The 19401-nt window shown below is 44.3% G+C and overlaps 1 long non-coding RNA gene across 1 annotated transcript in view; it reads left to right on the plus strand.

Annotated features, from left to right (window-relative positions):
- Positions 1-18679, plus strand: part of LOC135051010 (uncharacterized) — a 183409-nt gene extending 164730 nt beyond the window's left edge. Inside the window, exon 4 of the long non-coding RNA XR_010241988.1 lies at positions 17265-18679. This is a non-coding gene — a long non-coding RNA (uncharacterized LOC135051010). The remainder of the gene's footprint in view (positions 1-17264) is intronic.
- Positions 18680-19401: the final 722 nt, after the last annotated feature.

Below are 19401 nucleotides of genomic sequence, written 5' to 3' on the forward strand. Positions count from 1 at the left end.
AGAAAGAAAGAAAGAAAGAAAGAAAGAAAGAAAGAAAGAAAGAAAGAAAGAAAGAAAGAAAGAAAGAAAGAAAGAAAGAAAGAAAGAAGGAAGAATTATACTTACCCTCTCTGTTGGCTCAGGCTCCTCGGTGCAGCTTCCCGGGCAGTAGAGAAGAAGGAGGAGGGAGGTGAAGGAGGGAGCCGCAGCAGCGCTGTGTTACTGGTGGAGGCGCTGCTGCTGCTGCCCCTCTGCTTCCCTATAGGCTGTTCTCAGAGACAGCCTATAGTGAAGCAGAGGAGCAGCAGCAGCAGCGCCTCCACCAGTAACAAAGCGCTGCTGCGGCTCTCTCCTTCACTGAGAGACTGTGACCTGTTTGTATATGAGGGAGGGAGGGACGGACCCTCCTCCCTCCTTCGTGTGCGGGTGGCCAGATTCCAGAATCGTTCCTTATGACGGGCGGGTCACGGGAGCGCTGGTGTGCGGCTGCGGCATGACATACAATGAGTCATTGTGACTCATTCATGTAATGCCGGCCGGCGGCTGTGGGCCCTTGAGTGCGGCGGGGCCCCAGTGCAATGCACTGCCTGCCCCGCCAGTAGTTCCGCCCCTGGTTATCATTACTGCATACCGTTTACACTATCTGTGATTGTTTACACAATTAACTTTAAAACCTATTAAAATACCATAATTCATAGTATCTGATGATAATGAGGCAAACCTATCCTTATAGACTTAATTTTGTGCAGAAACTAAGCTTAAATAGCAATTTAATACATATTATTCATTGATTATGCCGGATCAAACTCTTCCTGATTAGCTAGTTTCTGTAAGCACTCTTGTTGTCCATGTGACCATTGTCTCTCCAATAGGGATAGTATGCATATTACGATCACGTGACTTCCCCTAATACTCTGCATTAACTTGGATTGTCACGTGACTGTAGTGAGCCTATTGTACAGTCCCAATTGGGAACAGACTATATCCATGCCCTCCTTTGAGATGGTAAACTGGTCTCCGCCTCCATTCACGTGACCTCCGCGTCATGCGCAACATCATATCCTTAGTAACCATGTGGCTTCCAGGCGACCAGATTAACGCACAATATATTAACCCAAGGTTTCATGTGGGCATTATACAAAGGTGCAGCAGTATATACTGCTTGATATTTTGTGAGATTTGATCAGCTATGTGCAGAAAAGATAGGCAGGGGAGGCACTGCCTCACCTGTCCTAGACTTTTAACAGCAGAGTTTTGACTATACAATTATTAGAATAATACAAATAAGATATTTCTAATATATTCTTTGTATTTTTCATATACGTTATATAGTCAAAACTCTGGCTTATACGCTAATATGACAATAAAGGATCTGCCTCACCTGCCTCACTTCACTGCATGTCACTGCATCACTCCCGCTCCCAGTCTGCTGTTCCTCCTTTTTCCAGTCCCAGCGCCCCATCTCCCAGTCAGTTGTTCTTTTCCTTTCTAGACCCAGCACCCCTGCTCCCTGTCTGTTGTCTATTCCCCTCCCAGTCGCAGCACCTCTGTTTGCAGTCTGCAGTCACTGCTCTTCCCAGCCCCAGCACCCCTGCTCCCAGTTGCAACATTCTATTCTCAGGTTGCTGTCCCTTTCCCTTCCCAGTACTAGCACCCAATCTCCCAGTCTGCAATCCCACCCCCTTGTCCCCGCACCCCTGCTCTCAGTCTTCTGTTCCTCACCTTTCCAGTCCCAGCAAAACTACTCCCAGTCCCAGCACACATTCTACCTGTCTGTTGTCTCTTTCCCTCCCAATCCCAGCACCCCTGCTCCTAGTATGCTGTCTCTTCCCTTACAGCAATAACGATAATACTATGTTCTGCCACTCCTCTCTGATTGGATGGCCATACTTTTATCAAATGACCACACCCCTTAGTGGGCCTCTATAATTGTTTTTCCCTGGTGGGCCCTTCGTGCCCCAGTCTGACGCTGGATACAGTAGCTGTTCACAGGTATATTCATAGGTATATTCACAGGAACATATTCTGCATACTGAGTTAATCTGGCAACTACAGTGAAGACTATTTTTAAGCTTTTAGCATTTATGTAAACCATGTATAATATAATAGACGTATGTAGAAACATCAGTCATATTTGATAAATGTTTTTCTATGTTGAAAAAGACAGACCTTTACAAACCTTGTAATACATCAGTGACATACAGTACATACTGTAGGTGTGCCTGCCTTGTAATTAACCTGTCAAAACTGTACTGAATGCCTTAGGGCTAGAAGCTAAAGCATCTCTAAGCATGGTTTAAATATTTGTTTACCAGTATAAAATAGGTCTTATATCCAGGTCTTATATATAATATCCAGCCAAAAGTTCAAGCCGGTACGTAGCTTTTGTCTGGGACATACTGTAACTGTGGGTACATTTGATTGTCAAGTGGCTTGCCACCTAGCAACAGCTGGTGAGTTAGGTAGTCAAGCCTCCTGATGGTGTAGGAAAGTATAAGTGAAAAACTTTGACTTACCTTTCCCACAAATCTAGGTAGTGGCCCCGGATCATGTGCATTCAGGTCACATGCACCCCCATGGTCATGTGCACCAGATCTTGCACCCTAGCAAAGTTTTCACCTCCACACTGCAGGGATAGGGGATTATGTATCTGTTTTTGCTACAGCTCCATTTGTCCCCATCCTTCAGCAATATGTCTAAACAGTCTAAAAGGAGACTGTTAGAAGATATCCTATATAATAAAAGGCTAACACTGTTCTTCGCCTCTATGGGGGGGGGGGATTTAAGTGTTTTGCATGCCGGTGGTAACTAGTTAATGATAATTCCTCCTCTGAGGAGGTTATATATAAAATAAGAAAGTGTTTTGTCTTTATGAGCTCTGTAGAGAGCAGGGACAGCTCAGAGACTAAGGGAATGCTCCCAAGTGGTCAATCTCATACTACTCCAACATTTCCTCACAATAAGGTGAGTAAAAGTACATCCAAAAATAAACATTTAGAAAAAAACATTTCCACAGAGATGGCAGCTCGGGAATTAAATCTGTCTGATCTCTCTTGTTCACAAAGAGATAGAGACTTGGAAACTCTTCCTTTGCCTCTTCCCAGACCTCTCCTGCATCATTCAACAGACATTATGATTTCCTTGGATGCTTTCCTAATGGGTTGAGGAGCCTTCAGACAAGCAAGACAGAGCAATCAGAGGTACATGGTCCATCCAGGAATCTAGCAGCCACATAAACCTTCTAGAGTTATTAATCGAGGCTTCTGCTAGGTACAATGCAATCTTAGACCTGGTTTTCACAAACAATGGGGAATCTAAATAAAATATTATAGCAGGGGAGACAATGAAAAACAGCAACCACAATATGGTCACATTTAATACCAGTTTTAACAAGCAGCCCTATACAGGCTCGACTAAGACTCTAAACTTTAGCAAAGGCAACTTTGACATGATGAGGGAAGCTTTAAGGGACATTGACTGTGAAATTTTGTTTCAAGGCAAGAATACTACAGAGCAATGGGATGTATTAAAAATGCTGTTCGCTAGTTATACTAGTTAGTACATTCCCATGGGCAGCAAACAAAGGAGTAATAATTCCAAACCAATGTGGCTTAACAAAAAGATTAAGGAAAAATACAGAAGAACTGACGCTAAATTGCGTCTCCAATAAACGTAAATGGATGGATAAAATACAAATTATTTATTTGACATAAATATATTCACACTAAAAATCACAATTTAAAAACAAGAAGGTAGTGTTCACAAGTATAAGATAATTGTATGTAACTGCCCTCTTTATAATTCCACAATTGGATACCGCACAAGTGATGGAATAAAGCTCCCAGTAGGAACCTGATATAGACAGCTGGTATTACCCATGATAGTGATGAAGTCCAATAGCACTTGGAATTTTCAGCAAGCTTCTGACGAAGCTAGGTGGCCGTGCCTAGGGAAAACCATTAAGAGTGAAAAAACTGCCGCTGTCCTTTTTCCACTTGTGCAAACGGATCCAGATATGGACTATCAATTACTCCCTGGACTTTAATCTGTCATTATTGGGACCAACTGCAAAACAGTATCATTTGGAACACCCGGTGAACTGCATCCAAACAGCTTGCTTGCTGAAAATTCCTAGTGCTATTGGACTTCATCACTATCACGGGTAATACCAGCCGTCTATATCAGGTTCCTACTGGGAGCTTTTGCCACCACTTGTCCGGGATCCAATTGTGGAATTATAAAGAGGGCAGTTACATACAATTATTGTATACTTCTCAGCACTACCTTCTTGTTTTTAAGTTGTGATTTTTAGTGTGAATATATTTATGTCAAATAAATCATTTGTATTTTATCCATTCATGTACATTTATTGGAGATACAACGTAGCGCCAGTTCTTCTGTATTTTTGTATTTTCTTAGTGGGACTGACAATCCCTTACTGGCAGCATTTGACAGCGCATCTGAGAATGATACACTGAGGAAAGATTAATTCAGCTTTACTGAGACCGCAATCATACACAATGACTAGGAGATTAGTCTGAGTGAATTCTGAAAGACGAAATGTTCGTGAATTATAAACATGCTGAAGAATACTGAATGAAGAAGTGACTTGTGATTTGTAAATAATGCTGAAGAACACTGAATGAAGAGATGACTTGTGATTTGTAAATTATGCTGAAGAACACTAAATGAAGAGTTGACTTGTGATTTGTAAATGATGCTAAAGAACTCTGAATGAAGAGACGACTTGAAGAACGATGTTGAAGAGAATATCGCTGTGAGCACCATCAGCTAACGGAGACCCTCTACCGGATAGAGGATCCAGCGGTTAAGCCGCAAGAGCAGGTGGACTGAGAGCAAAGGACTGCAATAACAGAACTAACCACCGGGTGGCCACAACAGAACTAGGATACCAGGGGTTAACTTGGGAGCACAGAGCTTGAGCACCTCACAGCAGCAAGTAACTTGAAGCACTGGCACCATAACTAAGCATCAACCCCTTTTTATAAGAGAAGACTGCACTGGATTGTCTGGATATGAACTGATATACCTATTGGCTTGGCTTGGTCTCCAACATGGCGGCTCCCTGCACAGAGGACACATGTGGAACCAGCTCACAGCCACTACCTCAGGCCTCCCAGACACCGCACTCCAGCAACAGAACATTTGGAAACAGACACCACCGGCTGCCATGCTCCGCTACCCAGGACCCAGGTCCTGGCCTCCAGACACCCGGCAGCCACACTGGAGGACCTCGCTGCCACAGCTCCTATCTGCCGCAGCCACACCAGCCAGCTAACATGAAAGCCGTAGGGACCAGAAGAGTAGGTAAGACTCCGGACGCTGACATAGCAATGGACTGTAAATCAAATCCCCAAACGTTTTTTTAAATCAACAGCAAAAGATTAAAGAGTATAGGCCCTTTACCCACTTAACTGGCATAGTCAGATTTCATGCAACTGCGCCATCCTACCCTGTCCCCTCGTTTTTGACGAGGAGATCCGTTCTGCAGATGTGCATAATATAATGTTTAATTATTTAATAAAATACTTTTTCAACTTTATTAAATAAAATAAATATTAAAAAACAATGTGGTTAACGCTTTTGAAGGGAAAAATTGCCAGTTTAGTGGTTAAAAGGCAAGTTGGACATCCTAATCAAAGATGACAAGGACAAATTAAACAAGTTTTTCTCATCTGTATTCACAAGAGATGGCGGGATTGACGCATAACCTCAGCAATGATAATGTCCCACTGCTGAATGCTTATTTAAGTGATGAAGTAGTCTGTGACCGATTAAGAAAAATTAAGATTAATAAATCACCTGGTTCCGATGGAATTCACCCAAGGGTTCTTATGGAGCTCCACTCCGAATTTGCAAGACCCCTATATTTGATTTTCAATGACTCACTCACTGACATCAGGCATGGTCCCCAAAGATTGGTGTATAGCAGAAGTAGCGCCAATATTTAATAAGGGAAGTAAATCTGAACCGGGTAATTATAGACCAGTAGGTCTTACATTCACAGTGAGGAAAGTACTGGAATGTATTTTAAGGGATAGAATACAGGAATTCCTTGAAACCAATAAGGTTATTATTAGGAACCAACATGGATTTGTGAAGGATTGATCATGTCAAACTAACTTAATAGGCTTTTATGAAACAGTACGAACCTAGATCAGGGTAAAAAGGTGGATGTCATTTTTTTTAGACTTTGCTAAAACTTTTGATACAGTACCTCACATGAGACTTATCTATAAATTAAGAGAACTTGGGCTAGGGAGCACAATATGTACTTGGGTTAGAAACTGGTTGGAGAAAAGGGAGCAGCAAGTGGTGGTAAATGGAACTTTTTCAAATTGGACTGAAGTACTAAGTGGTGTGCCACAAGGGTCTGTACGTGGACCATGATTGTTCAACATTTTCATAAATTATCTGGTAGTAGGTCTAGAGAGCACAGTGTCAATTTTTGCAGACGATACCAAACTCTGTAAGTTCATAAATTTGGAGGGGTATGCTGAGTCTCTTCAGAATGACTTAGTTAAACTGGCAACATGGGCAGCAAAATGGAGAATGAGGTTCAATATAGACAAATGTAAGGTAATGCACGTTGGTAGCAAGAACAAAAATACTACCTACATTCTAAATTTGGAAAAACTAGGTGATTCTGTACTGGAGAAAGATTTAGGTGTTCACATTGATAACAAACTGAGCAGTAGTACACAAAGTAGGAATGCAGCAAAAAAAGGCAAACAAGGTATTAGCATGCATAAAGTGGGAAATTGATTCAAGTAATGAGAGTGTTATACTCCCATTATATAAATCCCTATTGAGGCCACATCTAGAATACTGTGCACAATTATGGGCACCATACTACAAAAAGGATACTCTGGAACGAGAAAAGGCTCAGAGACGGGCAACCAAATTGATTAAGGAGATGAAGATGCTAGAAAACGAGGAAAGGCTTGCTAGGCTGGGCATGTTTACACTGGAAAAAGGAGATTAAAGGGGACATGATTAACATTTACAAATATATAAGGGGTCAATACACAGAGCTAGCAGGGGATTTAGATCATCCCAAAGATTTCGCACACAGAGACGGAAAGGTTTCTTCACAGTAAGGACAATATGTATCTTGAATTCCCTGCCTGAGAGAGTAGCAATAGCGGACTCAGTCATTGCTTTTAAGAATGGGCTAGATAAATTCCTAATGGATATGGATAAACAGGGTTATGGTGGGTAAATCATGCAGGATAGTATGAAAATAAAATAAAAAAAATAAAAAAAGGAAACGACATAATGGCTAAACATTTACCACAGTTAAATTAGTCTTAAAAATATTACAGTGTAGGAGAGCACTAACAGGTTGAACTCTGTGGACAAGTTGTCTTTTTTCAACCTAGAAACTATTTTACTATGTTAACTATTTTAGAGTTGAAGGCGGCCAAACTGGCCTTGCAATCTCTTTTTCCCCTCCATCTCTGAGGAGCCTTCATGCAGCTTTTCATGGACAACAAGATGGCTGTTTTGTATCTAAACATAATGGGAGGCACCAGGTGTCTGTTTTTCTGTCGGGAAGCCTGTTTATAACCCCATCCAATGCCCAAGTTCTAACTTTCATCTCCAGAGTTTAGACCTAGGGGGCTTTCCATGTGGATGCCATGTGCTTCTCATGGACAGATCTTTCCCTTCCATATGCCTTTCACCCTCCAGCCATACCGTTTAGAGTTCTTCCCAAGGTCAAGCAAGACAATGTTTCTTGCCTCATTCTAGTTGAGTCGGTTTGTCTCTCCAGAATTTGGTTTCCTTTAATCATGAACTGCTTCTAGCAGACTCCAGACTTTTTTTCAGGAGCTCCCAGAGTGGATGGTGGATGGTGCTATCGCTCGGTTGTTAACTGACTCTAACCTATTAGTCGCTTCAATACTGTGGTTCAAATGAATTCCTCTCTGAGGCCCAGAAAAAGAGCCAGATACAGGGGAGCTTTGGGATTGAAAACCAGCCCGGGAAGCTTATGGAAGCAGCCCTAATGGGGGCGATGTCTGTTGTGGGGGTACAGTGTTTTAAGGGAATGGGATTCCTCCTCATAGGGTCTCAGTTGGATATAGTTGCGGCCTTCCTTGCATCTTTTGGTGCAGTTGCATCTGTGACTCTGTGATAATTATGCTACAATGCCCTTTCCTAGGACATCTTAATATGCAAGGGTATAGATATCCACTTTCAGTGTCCGGGGATGCTGCAATCATGCTTTGTGCATCTCTAGACACCACCATTGGTCGCACCATTGAAACTTTCACCAGTCTTATGCTAGGTTCAGATCATCCATCTGAGTACGGCTTCAATGTGAGCAATTCAAAGTCTCTATATGCAACTACCTTTAGCAGCACCCCCACACTACGTTACATCAGTGTCTGATTACCAAATCCCCTGTAACCACACAGTAATGTACAACACATTTCTAATACACTTCTTGGTGTGTGTGTGTGTGTGTGTTTGTGTGTGTGTGTGTGTGTGTGTTTGTGTGTGCGTGTGTGTGTGTGTGTGTGTGTGTGTATGAATTTACTGAAACTCTGTACAAACACCATCGTGGTGCATGCAACTCGGATGCAAGCGCAGATGAAAAACATTGCACAAGGAAAATATAAAACACATTGGCCCCCACAGGAAAAAAAACACTCACATTGGGCCCTACAGAAACCAATAAAACAAATTGGCCTCCACAGGAAAAAATGAATAAATATATAATATAGCTTTTGGTATCACAATTTGTTTAAAATTTCCACTGCTGTTTGAAATGGCCAGTGACACCAAGAGGTTTTATAATTCTATATATATATATATATACACAGATATTTATTAACATTTAGGAAGTGCTAGCATATTCCATTGAGCTTTTTTTCAACGTTGGCAGGGGCAGATTGGGAACTAAAAGTGGCCCTGTAAAAATATGTAAAAGTGTCTTCACATGGGCAACACCAGAGGTATAACATTTAAAGATGGCGGAAGCACCAACCCTTCCATGTCAACAAACAAAACATGTCTTGTGTGCACATCGGTCCACCATTAATCTTCCGTGTGAACACTATGGTTAAACTACACCTGGCCAGATGCCATGCCATTATTAATGAATACAGTAACTGGATTGCACACAATTGCTCCAATCAATCTATACTACTCTCTAACTGGCATTAGATTTCTTAGTCACCAAGTTTTAAGCAGGGTTGGCTTTGGCCATCATACATTCTTATAGCTTTATTGTTCCCAGGCCTGACAGAGAATAAACTACCTCTGCCTTCTTCAAGGTGCTTTCTTGTCTAGACTGTGTTGTTCATGTCTCTTCAGCACCTGGGTTTTGTAGCTACTGTAAATTACACCTCTGATGCTTTCTTCTTATGTAGAAAGTCAGCATCCCTTTTAGCATAAGCATTTGCACCATAGGGTTTCACATAATTCTCGAGGGTAACACAAAAACCAGTTCTCTCAACAATTGAGCAGTATTTGAGGTAGTTACTGATCAGTCAGACCCTGATCTTTGCTTTGTTGCATGCTTGTCTGCCTACCTGGATCTCACTGTTTCCCTGATGGTGACATTTCCCAACTCTTCATCGCTTATCATATGTCACGATCCGGGTATCTGGACGCCATTACCTGCCTTTCAGATGTCTCCTGAGGCTCGCTCAGCGTTCCAAGGCCGGATCTCATCTGTGTCCACATACTGAACATTCCTCCTGTCACGCTGAGATGCTGTCACAGCGGCGCCATGTTTGAATCCTGCATGGCGTCTCCCGTTCTCCGCGGCCTCCGCCGCCGCTCCTGTGTTATAGGTGCAGGTTGTCAGTGTGGTGTTCCATGCCTGCCGCGGCCTCCGTTGTCATCCACGAGTATCAGCATACATTTCTCAGTCTGGCGTCTCCTGTCCTCTGCGGCCGGCGCCGCCATTGCAGTTATGTTTCCACATGGTTTCCTAAACCAGTTTTCCCTCCAAGTTCTAACATGGGCGCAGCCATGTTGGATTCAATCACATGCTTCAGTTCCTCCAATCCACTGCCTGGAAATCTGCATAATTGCCCAGCCAATACCTGTATTGCTGCAGGTATAAGTATCCTGTGCCTGGGCCAGCAAATGGTCAGTGCTCTGTTTGTCATACCTTGTTCCAGTCTCTCTCCTGTGGTTGTGTTTCCAGGTTCCAGCTCCTGTCTCCAGCATCCACCAAAGAGACCCGCACCTGCCTACCATCCTGCGGTGCAGCCTGATTCTGCAGTACTCCGTGGCTGATCCAGCTTCCAGCTTCCAGCTATTAACCCATCTGCTTCCAGCAGTATCCACTACCACCGGTAATCATCCTTCAACTCCTCTGTTTCCACGCTCCCTAGCATCTTATTATATTCACTCTGTGTTTCATCACCTGGCTGGTTCCACCCAGCATTCATTCAGTGACTTTATCATCTGGCTGATCCCATTCCGCATCCACTCCGTGTCTTACCACCTGGCTGGTTCTATCCTGCAAATACAACAGCTGATTCAAGTTACCAGCTTCATCTGTTCCATCTACTGGCATGTTCCTTGGATATCTTCACTACTACAGCCAGGCCTGGTAAGGTTATTCCATCTAAGGACTTTAACAGCTGTTCTTACCTACCAGTGTCCTGTGTAACCATTTCATGGTCAGAATGCTCCAGGAATCATATTATTTATCATTGCCATTATTAACCTTGAATGCTGTTTGTTTACACGGAGTCTGTTAATAAACTTTTATTTTGACTTTTACCTGGTTGTCATGGTCACACCTTCGGGTTTCCTTTTAACACTTACATGTCCAGGGGTCTGATTAAACCTCCCCGGTTTAAGTTCCTCTCAGCCCCTACAACTGAGGCTTTCTCCTGTCAGCCAAAACCCTCAGTTGTGACAGTAAGCACTGACCATATGAATCCAGACGGAGACCAGGATCAAGCGGCCAGGCCGATGCAAGAACTGGCAGCCCGACTTGAAAATCAGGAGGCTGCACAAGGCCACATCATTAGCTGTCTCCAGGATCTCTCTACGCGGCTGGACGGGATTCAAACGACCCTCCGTGGACCTGGCACGTCCGGTGCGTCCACAACAGTGACACCAGCTGTAACCCCACCCACCTTACCCATTTCTATTCCACGTCTTCATCTCCCAACGCCAGCAAAATTTGACGGATCTCCAACGTTCTGCAGGGGATTTCTTAACCAATGCGAAATCCACTTTGAGTTTGAGCCTGGCAATTTCCCCAGTGACCGTACTAGAATTGCCTATATCATTTCCCTTCTCAGCGGCTCAGCCCTTGACTGGGCATCACCTTTATGGGAGAAGTCTGATCCCCTGCTATCCTCCTATACGGACTTTGTGGCAACATTCAGGCGCATCTTCAATGAGCCAGGCCGGGTAACCTCTGCGTCATCTGAGATTCTCCGTTTACGCGAGGGAACACGTACTGTGGGACAGTATCTCATACAGTTCAAAATCCTGGCATCCGAACTGGCATGGAACGACGAGGCCCTGTATGCTGCATTCTGGCATGGCTTATCAGAATGCATCAAGGATGAGTTAGCTACCAGAGACTTGCCCTCTAAGTTGGATGAGCTAATTTCTCTTTGCACGAAAGTTGATCTACGTTTCAGAGAGAGAGCAACCGAGCAAGGAAGATCGTCTGCTCCAAAATCTTCTGCTCCTCCTCCTCGTCAACCGTCTCCATCCAAGGATGAGCCCATGCAAATTGGCCGTTCCCGTCTATCTCACGCTGAGCGCCGAAGACGTCTCTCTGAGTCTCTCTGTCTCTACTGTGCAGCTCCGTCTCACACTATTAATGCCTGTCCCAAACGTCCGGGAAACTCTAAATCCTAGCTCACCAAGGAGAGGGCCGGCTAGGAGTAATGATCTCCTCTCCATCTCCTCACAATTGTAATCTCCCAGTCTCGCTTCAAGTTGCTCAACGTTACAGGAACGTCATTGCCCTCCTTGATTCCGGAGCAGCTGGGAATTTTATAACCGAAGCATATGTTAAGCGGTGGTCCCTACCCACCGAGAGACTTTCTTCGTCCATCTCCTTAACTGCAGTGGATGGCAGCAAGATTTTTGACGCAGTTATTTCTTTAAGGACTCTACCAGTTCGTCTGAGAGTGGGAGTTCTTCATGCAGAATTTATTTCCTTCCTAGTGATTCCAAGAGCCACACATCCAGTGGTTTTGGGCCTTCCATGGCTCCGTCTCCACAATCCATCGATTGACTGGACGACTACGCAAATACTAGCATGGGGTCCCTCCTGTGCTAAGACTTGTTTGTCCAAAGTGCTTCCTGTTTGTTCTTCTTTCCCCAGGTCGTCTGATGTTCCACCTCCTCCATATCAAGACTACACGGACGTGTTCAGTAAGGCTTCTGCTGATATCCTTCCTCCTCATAGAGAATGGGACTGCCCAATTGATCTCATTCCAGGGAAGGTTCCACCTCGAGGCCGAACTTACCCGTTGTCTCTGCCTGAGACGCACTCCATGGAGGAGTACATCAAAGAGAACCTGGCGAAAGGTTTTATCCGACCTTCTTCTTCTCCAGCTGGCGCAGGCTTCTTCTTTGTTAAGAAGAAGGACGGTGGTCTGCGACCGTGCATCGATTACAGAGGTCTGAACGACATTACCGTCAAGAACCGGTATCCTTTACCTTTGATTACAGAGCTCTTCGATAGAGTCAGCGGAGCAACCATCTTTACAAAGTTGGATTTGAGGGGTGCCTACAATCTCATCCGGATCCATGAGGGTGACGAGTGGAAGACCGCCTTTAACACCCGTGATGGACATTATGAGTACCTCGTCATGCCCTTCGGATTGAGCAACGCTCCAGCTGTTTTCCAGCATTTCGTGAATGAGATCTTCAGAGACATCTTATACCGCCATGTCGTGGTTTATCTAGATGATATCCTCATCTTTGCCAATAATCTAGAGGAACATCGTTTGTGGGTAAAGGAGGTTCTGTCTCTTCTCCGTGTCATTCATCTCTATTGCAAATTGGAGAAATGTGTCTTTGAAGTTAAATCCATTCCGTTCCTAGGTTACATTGTGTCCGGTTCCGGACTAGAGATGGATCCTGAGAAACTACAAGCAATCCAGAATTGGCCGATACCCTTAACCCTCAAAGGGGTCCAGAGGTTCTTAGGGTTCGCCAATTATTACAGAAAGTTCATACGAGACTTTTCCACCATTGTGGCGCCTATCACTGCATTAACCAAGAAGGGTGCTAACCCGTCCAAGTGGTCTGAAGAAGCTACGCAAGCTTTTCATCTTCTAAAACAACGTTTCATCTCTGCACCAGTTCTGAAACAGCCCGACACCGACTATCCTTTCATCTTAGAGGTGGATGTCTACTCCGTTGGAGTAGGAGCGGTGTTATCCCAGAGGGCTAAAGATGGCCATCTACATCCCTGCAGTTTCTTCTCCCGGAAGTTCTCCCCAGCTGAGCGCAACTATGCCATTGGCGACCAGGAGTTGCTAGCCATCAAGCTCGCTCTTGAGGAGTGGACATATCTGTTGGAGGGAGCTTCTCATTCAATCACGATACTTACCGACCACAAGAATCTTTTATACCTGAAAGGCGCACAATGTCTTAACCCCCGTCAGGCCAGATGGGCACTTTTCTTTTCCAGGTTCGACTTTAAACTCCAGTTCTGTCCGGGCTCTCAGAATCGCAAGGCCGATGCCCTTTTCCGCTCTTGGGAGCAAGAAAACGAGTCAGAGTCTTCAGACAAGCATCCTATTATTAATCCGTTGGCATTCTCCACGGTAGGGATGGACTCTACACCCCCACCAGGGAAAAGTTTTGTGAAGCCGGTGTTAAGGAAGAAGCTCATGTATTGGGCCCATGCTTCCCGTTTTGCCGGACATACAGGCATTCAGAAAACCCTTGAGTTTATCTCTAGGTCCTACTGGTGGCCAACTCTGAAGAAGGACGTCAAGGAGTTTATTGCCTCTTGCCCAAAGTTTGCCCAACACAAAGTACCCCACCAGTCTCCTGCGGGGCAACTGGTTCCATTATCTGTTCCCAGTCGACCGTGGACCCATTTGGATTTTGTTACAGATCTGCCTATATGCAACAAGTTTAATACCATCTGGGTGGTTGTTGACCGGTTCACCAAGATGGCACATTTCATATCCCTCACCGGTCTCCCGTCAGCTTCCAAGTTGGCCCAAGTGTTTATCCAAGAGATCTTCCGACTTCACGGTCTTCCTGAAGAGATCATCTCCGATCGTGGAGTACAATTTGTAGCCAAATTTTGGCGAAGTTTGTGTCAAGCCCTCCAAGTCAAGTTAAAGTTTTCTACAGCTTACCATCCTCAGACCAATGGTCAAACCGAGAGGGTGAATCAGGACTTGGAGGCCTTCCTCCGCATTTATGTGTCTTCCTCCCAAGATGACTGGGTTCAACTCCTTTCTTGGGCCGAGTTTAGCCACAACAATCAATACCATTCCTCATCCTCCTCAACACCATTCTTCATCAACTATGGATTTCACCCTAAGGTTCCAGAATTCCAACCGCTTCCAGCAACTTCTGTTCCAGCAGTGGATGTCACCTTGCGTCAGTTTTCAAACAACTGGAAGAATGTCCGCGCAGCCCTGCTTAAAGCCTCATTTAGGTACAAGAAGTTTGCCGATAGGAAGCGTAGAGCGGTTCCTGCTCTCAAGGTGGGTGATCGAGTATGGTTGTCCACGAAGAATTTGAGGTTGAGAGTTCCCAGCATGAAATTTGCTCCTCGTAACATCGGTCCTTTTAAAATTGAACAAGTCATCAATCTTGTTGCTTACAGACTCCAGTTACCTCCCTTCTTGAAAATACCCAGGACATTCCATGTTTCCCTGTTGAAACTGCTGATCCTGAATCGGTTTCATTCTGCACTTCCTCCAACTCCTAAAGTTCAGACTCAACGGGGAATCGAGTATGAGGTGGCCAAGATTCTGGACTCACGTTTCCGTTACAGTCAGTTGCAGTATCTTATTGACTGGAAGGGCTATGGTCCTGAAGAACGCTCTTGGACCAATGCGTCTGATGTCCATGCTCCTGCCTTGGTCCGGAATTTCCACTCGAAGTTTCCTCTAAAGCCTAAGAAGCGTCCTGGGGCCACTCCTAAAGGGGGGGGTGCTGTCACGATCCGGGTATCTGGACGCCATTACCTGCCTTTCAGATGTCTCCTGAGGCTCGCTCAGCGTTCCAAGGCCGGATCTCATCTGTGTCCACATACTGCACATTCCTCCTGTCACGCTGAGATGCTGTCACAGCGGCGCCATGTTTGAATCCTGCATGGCGTCTCCCGTTCTCCGCGGCCTCCGCCGCCGCTCCTGTGTTATAGGTGCAGGTTGTCAGTGTGGTGTTCCATGCCTGCCGCGGCCTCCGTTGTCATCCACGAGTATCAGCATACATTTCTCAGTCTGGCGTCTCCTGTCCTCTGCGGCCGGCGCCGCCATTGCAGTTATGTTTCCACATGGTTTCCTAAACCAGTTTTCCCTTCAAGTTCTAACATGGGCGCAGCCATGTTGGATTCAATCACATGCTTCAGTTCCTCCAATCCACTGCCTGGAAATCTGCATAATTGCCCAGCCAATACCTGCATTGCTGCAGGTATAAGTATCCTGTGCCTGGGCCAGCAAATGGTCAGTGCTTTGTTTGTCATACCTTGTTCCAGTCTCTCTCCTGTGGTTGTGTTTCCAGGTTCCTGCTCCTGTCTCCAGCATCTTCCAAAGAGACCCGCACCTGCCTACCAACCTGCGGTGCAGCCTGACTCTGCAGTCCTCCGTGGCTGATCCAGTTTCCAGCTTCCAGCTATTTCATCTGCTTCCAGCAGTATCCACTACCACCGGTAATCATCCTTCAACTCCTCTGTTTCCACGCTCCCTAGCATCTTATTATATTCACTCTGTGTTTCATCACCTGGCTGGTTCCACCCAGCATTCATTCAGTGACTTTATCATCTGACTGATCCCATTCCGCATCCACTCCGTGTCTTACCACCTGGCTGGTTCTATCCAGCAAATACAACAGCTGATTCAAGTTACCAGCTTCATCTGTTCCATCTACTGGCATGTTCCTTGGATATCTTCACTACTACAGCCAGGCCTGGTAAGGTTATTCCATCTAAGGACTTTAACAGCTGTTCCTACCTACCAGTGTCCTGTGTAACCATTTCATGGTCAGAATGCTCCAGGAATCATATTATTTATCATTGCCATTATTAACCTTGAATGCTGTTTGTTTACACGGAGTCTGTTAATAAACTTTTATTTTGACTTTTACCTGGTTGTCATGGTCACACCTTCGGGTTTCCTTTTAACACTTACATGTCCAGGGGTCTGATTAAACCTCCCCGGTTTAAGTTCCTCTCAGCCCCTACAACTGAGGCTTTCTCCTGTCAGCCAAAACCCTCAGTTGTGACATCATATACCCTTCTGCCCTGATAAACCTTCCACTATCCGGTATGGATAGTTACTGATATGAAGCTCTTGGAGATAGATACCTCCCTTTTTATTGGTCATTCCGTTTGTGGTGGGCTGTCACTTATGTTGTGGCCAAAGGCTTGCACTACAATCTATAATGTAAGCTGTCCATTGGTCTTCCAGCCATATATTTGTTAAGCACTACTTCAGACCAACCGATTATAAGAATATTGAATTTATAGAAACAACCACCAGGTATGGTAGTCTGCCCACCAGCTGTAGCTAGGTGGCAAGTCTCCAAATGAAACAGCAGTTTGAAGGAATCTGTGACCTGCAAGCTTTCTTTGTTCTAGGCCGGTTTACCACCTAGTAACAGCTCCTGCCCAGCCCACCCTATACCTGGCCAGGTTTTTTGGTTTCTCTAACCAGGGGCTACACCAGGAACGTGCCGTGAGCTAAATAGCTCAGGAGGCACTGGCTAGCACTAGAGCCAGATTTACACGCAATATATGAGCCAAAACATACATTTGGGCATTATACACAGGTGCAGCAGTATAAATTCCTGGAAATTTGGTGAGTGTTGATCAGAAATGTGCTGGTCAGATATTCAGGTGAGGCACTGTCTCACCTGCCATAGACTTTTTACTCCAGAGTTTTGGCTATAAAAATTATTAGAATAATGCAAAGAAGATATTTCAAACATATTCTTTGTATTTTTCATATACTTTACGCAGTCAAAACTCTGGCACAAATGTTAGTGTGACAGGAAAGGCTCTGCCTCACTTGCCTCACCCCACTGCACGTCACTGGGCTACACTAATACTGAATTTGGTTCCATCTCCTTTGCAGGTACTCCAAAAGGTCAGAAGAGACACCAGGCACAACCAGCTAAGGAAACCAAGTGACTCCAGTTTTCTGAGTTTCATATGTCTGAGTTGACCAGATCTTCTGAGACTTCATTTGTTATTACAGACTTCCTTCCCAGTTCATAACCACTCAAAATGGGTATGGCTGTCTAAGTCGTCCTTACAAAGGTCAGCAGTGTCTAGGACGACACCAAAATGTCGACAACTGAATAAGGTTAATATGACAAAATGTCAAAACAGGAAAAGAACGACACAGGAAAAGGTTGAAACAAGATGTTTAAAAATGTTTGGGTTGAGTTTACTCCATAACATGACCAGGAACCCCAATTGATGCACCGTGTCACCTTGTATTCTTTGCTCCGCTACCTCTGTGCTAGCACAGGATACTATTCCCAATCATAGTCCATGTGAATCGTAAAGTATGAAAAAGTCACAATTTTTTTTTGTAAAAAGGTCATTTGACCTTTTCCTGTGTCGACCATTGACATGTCGACCTTTTGTCCATGTCAAGCTTTTGACCATGTTGACATAATGCCTGTTGACCAATATAAAATTATATTGTTTGGATGGTATGAACTGATTATTTCAAATGGGGTGAATTGCTCAGCAGGCTGAGGACAAAGCTGAGGAGGTGGCTAGAGCTAGAAACAAAGTGTTGGAGGTATCATCCTTCAGTCCTTGGAATTGACCCCTCAGGACTATACTATCATGAGGTCAATAGAATAACAGTTCATTGTAGGCATGGTGCCATTGCTAGTGGTAGAGGTACCAGTAAAGTCACCACCTGAGATGGCATTGCCTACCGTTGAAACCCACATATTGTTTATCAATTATGTTTAAAAAATGAATATTTAAAAATCCAAAAACTAACAAATTAAACCACTTTTGTTTCGGAAAAATAGAATTGTGTATACACACATAAAAAAGCACATATGAGGTAATCAATAGTGTGAATAATTTATATTAAGACAATGGTGGTCTCACCCATAAAAATGAAATGATATAATTAAAACAGTAGATAGCAGCTTTTTACTTTAGTTGTGATGATGCCCCATATATAGGTCACTTCACACAGATGGAGATATGGTATTCTCAAATTGCTAGCAGCACATCTGTACAAAATGCCTCTCCTGTGCACATGAACTCAGCAGTCAGAAGCGTCTTCTGACAAAGGATGAACACATCTGAAACGCGTGAAGCGTGGCTCTGTTATTTTGGACTCCCTCTGGCTGTGCTGTTTTGTATGGACTGTGCTGGTACTGCTCTCTTTATCCAGATTTGAGGGTCAGTGTTCCATTGTTACATTTGGAAACTCCGGGTCCGACTTCAGCTCCTGTTACCTTGCCATTGTGGGAACTTGTTAAATGCTGTTACCAAGTCTATTTGTTGTAAGTGCACCCTGTCACTAAAGCTGTCTTTTTTTAAAGGATAATTGCACTATTTTCTTTTCCTACCTCCTTCATATACATGTGATTGCTGTGTGTGCTCCAGCTTGAGTAGCTGCCGCTTAACTTCTCTGGCGATCGGTGTCCACTTCCGGACCTGTGTGTCACGTGTGCGCACCACGTGATGCTTTACACATCTCTGTACGTTTCACAAAGAAGCTTGATCAACTAATACCTCATACCTCATGGTTTTTCTAGGCAATTCACTCTTTTCTTACAGTAGCACATTATATTTATTGTATCCACTTGAAGAGAGTGTTACCACAGGGACTGAACTCTCTGTGACCTATGATTCAAAATGTTATTGTCCCACAGTACATGGGCTACTATCTAACTGATGACGGTCACTTTTTTAAGTAAAATTACCTGGTTATTCTAAATATCAAGTCAGCTGGGTCAAAGGGTTCCATGTACAATTGGTACCTTTTGAGCCAGCAAATGCAAAACAGGTAGACCAGTCACTTTTTGCCTGTTAATCGCCTGAACCACCCCCAAATTATTACACCAAAAAATTACTGAAAGATTGGCCAAAACCTTTTGTCACAACTCTAATGCAACCATAATCGGGAATAACTCTAACAACAATAGATTCCCTGATAGGCCTTCAGCAAACCATGCTTTAGGCCAGGGGGAGCTCTCTAAGTAAGCCCCAAAACCCAAAGAACCAGCCACATC

This window comes from Pseudophryne corroboree, chromosome 2, assembly GCF_028390025.1.
Source record: "Pseudophryne corroboree isolate aPseCor3 chromosome 2, aPseCor3.hap2, whole genome shotgun sequence".
In the NCBI taxonomy this organism is placed as follows: Eukaryota; Metazoa; Chordata; class Amphibia; order Anura; family Myobatrachidae; genus Pseudophryne; species Pseudophryne corroboree.